Source organism: Wyeomyia smithii, chromosome 2, assembly GCF_029784165.1.
Source record: "Wyeomyia smithii strain HCP4-BCI-WySm-NY-G18 chromosome 2, ASM2978416v1, whole genome shotgun sequence".
NCBI classification, from domain to species: Eukaryota; Metazoa; Arthropoda; class Insecta; order Diptera; family Culicidae; genus Wyeomyia; species Wyeomyia smithii.
Genome location: NC_073695.1, coordinates 80945784 through 80957880, shown reverse-complemented (window position 1 = coordinate 80957880; position 12097 = coordinate 80945784). Strand labels below are relative to the sequence as shown.

At 38.0% G+C, this 12097-nt stretch overlaps 1 protein-coding gene across 2 annotated transcripts in view; it reads right to left on the bottom strand.

Annotated features, from left to right (window-relative positions):
* The window catches only part of LOC129719893 (protein qui-1), a 174804-nt gene that overhangs the window by 129042 nt on the left and 33665 nt on the right, over window positions 1-12097 (bottom strand). The gene's annotated exons all lie outside the window — the stretch shown is intronic.

The window sequence follows — 12097 nt, the reverse complement described above, 5'->3', positions numbered from 1 at the left end:
TACCAAAATACTTATGTTCTTTTAAAAAAATTCTCTTGAGTCTGAAAAAATTGCCCGCCCGCGAAAAATATTCAGTTTGTTAAGTGTGCTGAGATTCAGCCAAATCAAAAATGGTAGATATTCGATGATGATAGGACATTTGGCATGATAACACTCAGGACTCAAATTAACGCAGACTATCTTTCTAGGATTAACACTCCGCAGTTGACGAATCGAACGTTGAAATGGTTGAAATTCATTCATAAATTCCATGTTGCACATTATAAAACTTATATTTACTAGATGATAAAACACCGTAGCATTGAATTGCATTTTCGTCTCCGGTATCGAAAGCATCATGTATCAGCGACATTATTCGAGCAACGCGTCTCCCACAGTTACTCAAAGATTTGTGTCTTCGATACAGTATGAGCCCTCAGACCCTTCTGGAGGTGCATTAGTTGGAAAATTTCATAAAACAATGTTACTAAGATTATTACAAAAGTTCACATCGTTGCACAAGGTAACTAAGATTATTACAAAAGTTCACATCGTTGCACAAGGTAATATTCCCCTAACAGCAAAAAAAGATCAGATTACTATAAACACGAGTATATATAGTCGCACTAGAGTTAATGTGGCTTCAGAATCATATATCTGATTTGCAATATCTATACCTTATTTGAAAATTCTATCCAACACCTTTACCCCCAACATGTATTGAAAAATATAAAATTGATTATATTGGTTTAGTGGTTCTGTTATTTTCAACTCCCGAAAGGCTTGTACTCGAATTGAAAATCACATCTCATCTTATAAGTACGAAACTGAATATGATTTTCTTCGGAATGGTTTCTATTATGTAATAGTCAATGACATTTTAAACGACGACAGAAACTCACAGCATCTCCACGTAAACCAACATAACACTCTGCATCTAATATATTTTTTTTAGTTAAAAATACCATGCATTTTTATACCGTTCGCAAAGAAAATAATAATATATAAATATGGTAACAAAACGTTCTTCATTATTGTTAACAAAAGTCGGATTAATCAACATATGAATTGATAAACAAATGAATTAGTTTACACACCATTCATTATTCAAACGGTGCTCTGACGCAAGCTCCTATAACACCGTAAATAATAAATCACATAAAATCTCCTGCCTTCATCCCTCTGGGCAAAATCAATTTCTTCCTTGCGCCATCAGCGCAAAGCAATATGTGAAACTAGCTCGCGAGACGAGCTCACGAGAATTTGCGCGCAAGCTGTCTCGTGTGCGCAACGCCCATGCACCGCGCTCGTTACGTTGAGAGACGAGATATCTTCGTGTACGTCGCAAAAGAAATTCCATGCGTAGAGGCATGGCTCGTACGTATTGCAAGTTCTCTCGCTCGCATGTGGCGCACAGCACAAAACGACTGAATGAGAAACGAGACTTGTAGCGCAAAGCGCATTGTCTCTTTTTTGTACGAGCGAGATTTCAGGAAGTCTGTACCGAGTTGTGCACATTGAGAACCACGTGTTGTGGTGTACACTAATGAATAGAAATACATCGTAAAGAGGAAAGCAAAGAGAGTGCACCAGCACCGTTACTTTGTTTTTCGCATACTGACGACGATTTCAACGCATCTTAGGCTTGTTTTATGTCTATTCATTAATCGCTAGAGGTGATTTTTTTCCTTCGCTGTCAGCTGGATTACTGTTTTTCAGCATTCCACTAATGAGGCCGCATGATAGAGGAAACATTTTTCTTTGCAGATTTTCTGAAGAAAAACACTATATTTTTCACAAAATTTTCAAAAAACAGATGCGAAAAAGCACTAGAAATAATTGCATAACACATCAGAAAGATACATTTTCTATCAACAGATGCCTTCCCATTCCACACAAATTGCAAGACAGCTCATGCCGCAAAACGGATTATGTATTTGTGGCCACTGTCTCAGAATATAGTGTATGATCGTACTCTTTTTATAGCGTAATATCCAGCCCTAGATAAACCATGCAGGAATGCTGCCGCTAAGTGTCGATTCTCTTCATCATGCCAATTGAATACATATCAATCAGCAATGAACAGGAACGGGACCGTAATCGATGTGTTTATTTTCCCATTCGACCATTTCGGCATCTCGAGAAAAACACGTAAACATGCGCCACAAGTAGAATCCGACACCAAGTACAATCGCAAGCAGGAAAAACTACGTATTCTGTATGCTACGAAGACCTCCACATGCCACAAAAATTATATCATGGCAGGAACGAGGAAAGGGAATCGACATTACGAACGCTCAACAGAAACTATAATACACTAACGTGCTGGGAAGATTGTGATAAATGATGGAACGATTTGGTAAGCAGTTTGCGCTCCATACATTGTTTATATTCCTCCTGACTATAAATGGGACCGTTTAGTTCCTATTCGAGCCTCTTTTTTGTGGGAAAAAATCGATGAAAACTAACTACGTGAAGCAGCCGTTTCCAAGTTGTGTCTCTTTGCATTACCTTACTTAAGTATACGGGTTGGGGCTATTTGTGGTGGAATGGAGACTTTTGTTTATCTGCTCTCGAAATGAGACGTGCTCAAGTAGATACTTTCTTGCTTAAATTTGTGCTTCGAATCATATCATATGAAGGGAATCAATTCCGTTGAACGACAAGCTGAAGCAGAAAGTAAATAAAAATCACGTTATCAGCAATATGTAATCTCCTTGAGCATACTATATCGGTATTGTTAGCTCAAAGCGTTGTTGTTATTCGATTAGCAAAATCAACAAATACTCAATGAATTGCGTGTGAAAAAATATTTCCGAACTGAACCTTGGGAAACTTGATCCGAATGTGAACTTTTTGTTGCTCTTCGTAATGGATCAGAGACTAAACTTGAATCTGTTGGTGTTAATAAATGTTGGTTCGACGAGACTAGCGTGCTAATCAATAAAAATCATTGGTGCTTCCTAGTCGGGGCACAAAAGGCCACGAATCAAAGTGGTTTTCGAAATTTTAGTAACATGTATTATTAAGTTCGGATGTATTTTTGTAAGATTTGGACCACTGCGACCATTATTTTGATCTTTTGTGGTATACCTCTTCTTTTGTCTAGGTACTCGTGGCAGACATATCACTATTGATGGAAGTGATCGTCGTTGTCCTATCGCACCCTTTCTCCCAATTAGGCACTGAATTTCGTATGAAATGTATTACCTCATTAGGATTCGCAGACCAGACCTCAAAAGGCTCCAAAGTTCCTTTTCCAAAGGCTCGGATTCGGATTCTCTTCAGATGTACGATTTTATTTTCATAACTTGTTTATAGTGTTATTAAAGCTAAAAAATACACTACATAAGCTTAACTTCGTCAAGTACACGTAAAAGTTGAAGGGTGCGAAACTAAATCAATATTGTGCGGAATTAACACAACTGATGATAAATATGACATTGGACATGACACATTCGATGCTCTAGCGTATTTTAAATGTATTAGGCTGCTCCAAACCTCTACAGAGTGTTCAATTAGTTCGAATACAACTTTTCATCGTTGTGAAGGTGCGCAACATGTGCATTCTGTGTATTGGTATTGCTGTCAGCTTTAGCCACATATGTAGGGTAACCGTCGCGAATGGTGTCGACATGCCGTCATTTGTTGTTTGTTTAGCGCGCACTATGAAGGAGTACCGCAACGTCGTAGTAAAGTTGTTTGTCGAGATGTGAGCGACCCGGCGACATATTTCGGCGGTTGAAATCCCACGGGGTGAAGCGGAATTTCATCTATACCGCCATCCGTCGGTACCGGGATACGGGCTCGGACAAAGGCCGTACGAGATCTGAGTTGTCGCGTTCGGCGAGGACACCAGCAGCCGTCAAGATGGCGAGGGAGCGGGTTAGTCGAAAGACCAACTGATCGATCCGCAAGAACGCTGCTGACCTTTATATATCGATCGGGATTGCTCACACCATTATGACGAAGCACCTGTGTGTGATACAAGCCGCACGAGACACGCAAGGTTCACGGTGTAACGGAGGCTATAACAAAGATTTCCAACATTTTTAATTTTGCGTAATTGTTTAGGTAATTTATTTCTGATTTTGAGTGATTTTTCCTTGGCTTTACGAAAAATTTGACGAATAATCATTTTCAAGTATTTCTGGCATTCCGCAAAGTTATTGAGAACCAACCAATTTTTGGCGGCTTTGGAATTATTATAACATTATTTCTGACCGTTTCAATGTAAAATCGAAACATAATAACATATCTATGTGTGTCGACAAACAAGAAATATGACAATATTAGGTATATTTAATGTAACCAAATTTTGTTTAAAGGATGATGATTAACCCGTAGTTTCGCTTGATTGCCTCGAGATGCTTTATTAACGCTCTATAGTTTAGTGTAATGTGTTAAATGAGAAATATTCAATTCTTATCTTTTAACCCGTATATCCCGCGCCGGGTGCGTTTAACTAGTACATAATAAGTTTGCCCTCTTCAGTGTGATATTTCCCAGATTTCCAAAACGAAAGTGCCAAATATTGCACCAGTAGTTTAATTGATTTCAACAAAATTTCCACAAAAAAGTGTTAGTTTCCACCACCAGTACAAATAATCAACATTTGAATTTCGCCAATATTGTCTTAACAAAACAATTTTTTGTTAATTTAGTTGTCTACAGCAACTAGAAGATATTTACACAAAAAATCAGTTTACAACCAGATTGTAAAGAAAAAAGTCTATTTGGAAAAATCTTTTCGTCAAATTGTTTTATAAACTAGTTCATTAACCTTGACTCGAAACCAGGCCTATTGATATACGCATGAGCATCATTGAATGTTATCAATAGTTAAACTTTGAGCAGTCATAATTGGCTAATTAGTGCTATGTCCATGCATTCCACAAACAACCCAGGGTGACGATCAAACACCGACCAGCAGTCAGGTCATAAACGATGAGCATTGATTATTGAACTCTGTTGCTTAAGGCACATTTCAGTGTCTATGTCTATCATGACTATTCCAACTAGTTTCCCTAACATCGATGACATCTAATTTACAACCGATGAAACCACAGTTGTCCAGTAGAGAGGGGAAGGTTTTGCGGGTCTGTTCCTAACGATAACATGTGTCTAGCAGTTCAAGCCAAACGCTTCATTAACTATCAGGATAATTGGGCAGTTTGAAAGTAAATGTCATGGGAAACATCAATGTAGACAATACCAAATAGCATTCGGTACAAAACAGTTATACTAGCAGATGTGGAGGTATGTATTAGGATGTAAAAATAAAACACAGTGTACGTTAATATATGTTTTCAGCGGACGAAGGACGAATTTTCAACTATAAAAAAAAACAAAAAAGCATTCAAAGCATATATTTGTATCGGGAATAGGGTAGATCGCTACTTGGTGGTAATCGTAATCGCCAATCCCCGTCATACCGAAGAGGAAAATATTATGAAAACATCTCAGATTTCCAACCAAATATTGTAGATATTGTGATGCATACTTTGTTCGTGAGCAACTGAACGTATTTATTTCACCCAGGTAAAGACAAATCGATCGAAATTTTCACTTTTATTGACTGTATGCCGATAAAATTAGTTTGCCTGTCGAATTTTTGCTGTCTTTCATCACAAATATTTAACGGTTTACCACATTTCTATAATTCGAGTTAATAACCCTGTTCAGTGTTCGAGCGGACGAATAAAATTTACTTAGGATAAATTTGAAATTGCTACGATCTATATAAAAAAAACAGGCAGTATTCATTAATTCAAATGGTTTTGATCGAGATGCAAGCAAATTTTAGAGCACCGCAACAGACACCAATGAAGCAGCATGTCCCTAGTACGACGAAAATTAGATCCACAAGATCCACAAATATATTAAACTCTGACGAAAAGGTTCATCCAGTGAATGTGAGAATGTTAATACGAGAAAAAAGCTGACGAGCACGAAATATATCACTGCTTAACGTTTAAGCCAAATATTTCTGCATTTCATCGTCTGCGAAACTTTGAACGATCAAAACGTATCGCAAACTGCTGCCCATACTAAATCCTGTCAAAAGACACTGTCACTTCGAATCATCTCTATCCATCACTTGAAAAGGGTGACATCAAAATTGATTATTTCCTGTGGGGTCTGCTTCTCCATGGTGCAATATTCCTTGCTTCAGCTGTAGAAGACGGGCTTCCTTAGAACAGAGCCTTGCCGAACAATGAAAAACTCTGAGAAAAGTTTATTCCACTTGGTACAGAGAAGATTGTTCTTCATCACTGAAAAAAGAAACCACTCAAATATGTACACTTCTTCAAGATCATCTCTACCCCCTCCATGCAAATTGTTCGGCAGTGTATAGTCGATTGCAAGACCGAAATGTTTATGTTTCATGTACGGGAAGAATACTGATGCTCTAGCTTTTCCGTTCGAGGCAATCTTCGTTCCTACGTCTGGCGAAGGTTACCTTTTTGCGAGCGTCCCTTTTGTCGTTAGCGTCGACAAAAGGCCAACTCAAATTTTCGTTCTCACCTGTGCAAATTTTCACTTTGTATTTTATATTAACCGAATATTGATGTGTAACCCAACAGCAGACAATGGTGCCTTTTGTTTCCATCGGACGAGTTGGAAATGAAGCGATGGAAAATCATGTCGATGGTGTTAAACTTTCGTATTTCGGGGTTTGTCTTAGTGAAATCGGGGGTGACTTTATCGCATATGTAAAGATTAATGCCAGGTTGGAAATTCGAAATTGGTTGAAAACTAATTTTTCTAACAGTGCGTAATTTAGCGCGTCATGTAATTTTCATCTCATAAACTTACTCCACTTAAATAGAAAGATAATTTTACCCACATAAAGTTTCCCATTGAGTTTTGAAAGTACCAACATACCTGCAAAGAGATAAAGAGAATTGAAATTGATGAGTAGGATTAAACAAAGAGAAAGAGGAAGTGTTAGCGTTGTTAAAGAAAAGTGGTTGATTTACTCTATATTAGTTATTACATTCTTAAACAAAAAAGTGTTAATCCAGCTTTATGTTCGCTCAGGCTGGCTGCTTCATAATAGTAGCCAACATTCAAATACTATTCGATTGTTAATATAAAATAACAAGGCATTAATGAACACATCACTGAAGAGTTATGAATTGCCATGCCCTTTTCCCATAGAGTAAATAAATGTTATGACAAAATAAAAAAAGGCCGAGGGTCGTTTTTGTGTTGGTGAGATGAAGACAAAAAGTAATCTTGTGATAGCTAGCAACTTCACTGTGAACTTGTTTTGGGATTTTCTCCCATCAGATTAATTTAACAAATGATGCCATATGGCTTTAAACATTAAACGACTGTTATCCATTTGATGTCGCCCAGACAAAACGTAGAATCTAAGAAAAAACATAATGCTACCGTTTTCATCCAAACCTAAAGAAACCGGGGGACGACTCATTGGATGTACAATGCTCCATTTCAACAATTTCCTTTTTCCGATCTTTCCGAGATCCGATTATCATTATCCGACAGAGCCGAACTAACCTACTGTCGGCTCTGACAAAATAGTTATCGCAGACGGTGACTAAATCCTGAAAAAAAGTACAGGAAGGCTTTTAACGCATGTTGAGGAATATAAAACGGTTATAAAACATAACGGTTTACAAGCCTTCAAGAGATTTACGGCGATGGGCAGAACGAGTTTCGTTAAAACTGCACAATCGGCACATTGATCAAAATTATTTTGGATAAGCTGGAATGCCAAGGCTTATAATCCGACCGTATTTTGAGATTTGCGATTGTTTTCTTTTGTACATCTTCTGTACACCGTGTTCAATAAATTCGGATTCAATTACAAAATTCCAGGATGATGTTTAAACATCACACAATTAATTGCTGATTATTTTTTCCTGAGGGTACTTTTTATAGTGAACATCTACAGCAGATGTTTTGAAATAATCCCTCCCCTAGTTAACTTCACTAACTTAAAAAGCTTTCCGAAGCTATCGTAGGCGGCGCGGATTTCACGGCTATTATACCCCAGTTTTTTTTTCTAGATAATTGCATTGAACTGTTCCAAGTTTTAGAGCTTATAATTAGCGAGCTTCGACATCATGTAGGACCAGACAAGAAAGTTCACTGGGTTCAGATCTGGGAAGCTTGGCGTCCATTTATTTTCATCCGGACAATTCATCAAATTGACCCTACAACCGAACCGAGTTCGCAGTATGCGCTGGCGAACCGCAGCGTTTTCCGACCATTTTTACCTGTCCCGTCGTTTTACCATTTTATACCGTAACTCTTTAAAAGATTCTGAACTCTGTTGTGAACGGTATGTAGACTGACGATAAAGTCGCAGTTGCAAGTTGTGACAACGCTAATCGTTAGGCAAAATTTCGATTTCCCATGCGAAAAATTTCACAACTAAAAAGCACACTCTAACATGCAAAACTTTATCAAATACTAAATATTTTGAAGAGTTTTACAGTTTTCAAGAAATTTTTAATAATCAGTCTTTCTATGTGTTCCGTTTTTTGAACCAATTTATCTCGTTATTGAGGACAGAAAATTTGGTCAGTCTAGACAACAGTTTTCTCAAAAACTTCTAGTCTAGTCTAGTTTAGTCTACACTAACACAGTCAGTATTCGAAAGGATCCTGGAAAACGATATCCACCATTTAAAAAAAAATGATTTCCATATATTTTTCTTGTCAACGGCCAGGCCTACTGTGTAGCGCAATACAATATAATCTAAGAACGGGGACAATCCGTATCTAAGAAGTAGTAGTAGATGTCCACGGTCCTTACAAAAAAAAAAAGAATTTCTATGGGCATTTGTCCCTGGGGGGGACGTTAAAAATCTGTCTACGTGGTATGTGGATGGCCCCTAATGAATATAGGTCATTCCACCTCAAGTGTGCACACCTCATGTACGCGATCTTCTCAGATTTACACAAAATACTGGGAAACCATCACGCAAATCTCGTGGTGCCAACAAATAGGTAAATATGCTTTTCTTGTTTTTATGTGAATTTCAAAAATTAGAATTAAAATTCAAAATTTAAAAGATTCTTAAGAATGCTATAACTCGAGTTTTCCTCATAATACCTCTACGTAATAGATGTTTTTCGGGTAAAATTTTCTCAACAGCACAATCCAATTGCCGAATTTGAAATCAAAATATACCTTTTGGCCGAAAAAAACATTTAATTTTTCAACTGTAAAGATAACATGTCTGACAACACTGCTGGTCAAAATGGTTATTTTTTTGGATTTCTTGAATAATTTGGTTCAAATTGCATTCTGTAGAGTGTTCATAAACAAGTCAGTTTCAGAGATATTAGAATAATAATAAGAAATGCTATAACTCGAGTTTTGCTCATAATACCTCGGGGTGATGAGTGTGTTTTCATGTAAAATTTTCTCAGGAACATGATGAAATTGTTTAATTTGAAATCAAAATATACTCATTTGCCTAAAAATGCAATTTCATTTTTCAAAGGCAAAAACAATATAACTGGCAACACTGTCGCTCAAAATCAATTTTTTTTTTGAATGCTCAACAATTTTTTTTCGAAATCTATTTATCAATTTATTTCTAGACATAATGCTTTTAAAGTTATAATTAAAAGAAAACAAGACTTTTTGACGAGAAACTGCACTTTTTTCAAACGTGGCGAGGGTGGCCCAATCGGCACCAAATTTGGGATTTTTGCATAACGACCTTTTTTTGCACACTTGAGATGGAATGACCCATATGCACTTGTCAATGTAACTAAAAACTACGACGAACTCTCTTTGCGAAATAATGTGACGGTGTGCCGGAACCAAAAAGATCCTCCACTTTAGAGAATGATCGAATGCAGTAAGCTAACGGGTCATTAAATCCAAATTAGTACGGTGAAAACTAGGTTGTAGCAGTCCAGTAGAGCGAAGAAGATACTGTGAGGACCGGAAATTCAGTTTAGAAAGGATTTTTGGTGAGTCGATTTCGGAGTTTAAAATTTTTGCTATGAACACCGCCCAAGCAGACGACAACGGTCAGGATAGGGAAGTTAATCGGGTAACACCACGGACGATTTCTTAACGCAGCTAGCATTTTCGAGGAGTGGCCGAACGAGAGCCTTCATGCAATGAGGATTCATGAAATCACGAGCAATTTCCAAAACGAAACCAAGTTGTCTCGTGGCTTTAGCGATTGTGTTGATACGATGCAGATTAAACGTAAGTTTAGTAGCCATCAAAACTCCAAGGTCACTAACATGGTAAACTCTTGTTAGATCTTGATTATCAATTCGACAGTTGAATACAATTGGATTCATCTTGCGGTGAAAGATCATCAGTCAACACTTACTAAACTGACCTTACTAAACCCAACCCCCCACCCCCCACTTTGAACCCCAGTAGCCGCCGGAAACAGTCGATAGAGTGTATTATTAGATACAGCTTAAGATCGTCTGGGTATACTAGTTTACAACCAACACCCAGCAGTAATGAAACATTCATTCAAACATTCATTCATTGAAAAGCAGCGTAAGCCCCCCCTTAGTTGTTGACATTGGTGCAGCATTTTGTTGTCAATAACTGTAATAGCACAAAACGAAATCTTTAGTCCACAGAAAGCAATACCAATACCGCTATTGAGAAGGGGCATGCTTATTTTTATTGTGTATCAGTGCTTGTGTGTAATGTGATACTCTTCCTTTCACACGCTTACTGTTCTATTATACCGATGCTCGTTCCTCTTGCCAAATATCACCAATTATAATTCCCTGGAGAAGTTGCATCGTGCGTCCTTCTGGCCAGTTTTATTAATAAGCGAAACTTATGTTTTTGTTAAGAGGAAGTCACGCAAAGGTGTTATAGATTTCAGCGTAAAGAAAGGGTAAGTGGTGGGTAGCCTGAGAATGAACCCATACTTAAAAGTCCAGTTTTGACATTGAATGGCCTGATTCTACTAAGATTCCATTGACAAAGCGGACTCTGTAACATTGCGGCTACGCAGCTTCCCGAATTCCTCACCTTGATTCTCTCGTAACCTCACTGGAACCACGGTTCGGTGATGATAGTGCACTTGCCTACGCGTTGTCCTTGCTGCATCCCGCCAACGTAATACGCATGTCGTTGGAAGAGTTCAAGCGCAAAACCGAAGCTTTCGTGATTTTTTACGAAGTTGACAATTTTGTTGGAGAGGTGGAAGTTTGTTATCAACATTGCAGTAGCATGAGAGGAGACCGTAAGAACTTGAGTTGGATCTTATAGACCTGCTAGCTGAAGCCCGTTCTTTCTTCCCTGCGACTAAGACAGCAATTGAAATTCGCTTGCTCTACCATGTGAAACATGCACGATTGATCGTTCAGCACATTACGTCGGGTGAAAACCTGGCTGAGGTCAACAATGGTTGAACAGCGGTAGAGTGCTCTCTGCTTACTAAATGTTCATTGGCAGATCTGCCGTGGACTGAGATTTTGACGTAAGCGCCAGAAGCACAAAACTGCTCCAGAAGCGATTTGTTTTAAATCGTTCCCAAATGAACAGAAGCGTTTCATTACGCAATCTGATTTGATAGAATCTGAGTAAATATGTTGAAAAACGTATCTCATTGCTTTAACACGTTTATTTATGTAAATGCATTGAGTTCTAACGCCAGCGTTACTCCTTTTGCAAAAAAGCAAATCCATTCCAACGTTTTGCACGAAAAGTGACTTTGGTACGCCTGAATAGTCTAGTGTGCCATGCGTACTGATCTGTAGTCAGTAGCAAGTAGTTGGCATCGCAGCACCATGCTCGGTTTCGCTCTTTTACTCTTTGGTAACTCATTAGGCTATATTTTGTCAAGGAAAAAAATTTAAATTTGGTGTTGATCACAGTATTCATTCCTATTTTTAAAAATACCATCTTTTCACCTCTAAAATTTTGAAGAACTTGACCCCCCCCCCCCCCCCCTTTTGAAATTCTGGCTACGGAGTCATGGATAAGAATCACGTAATAAAAAAACCAATCGGAATCGAAACATCTCACTTCAAAGGATTCGCAGAACAGTAAAAGATTAGATTCGCGAGTCACACAGATTCTATTTGTATCGCGGAAACGATTCTTCTCATGTTTCCTTCCACGAGTTATAGATATTCTGGAA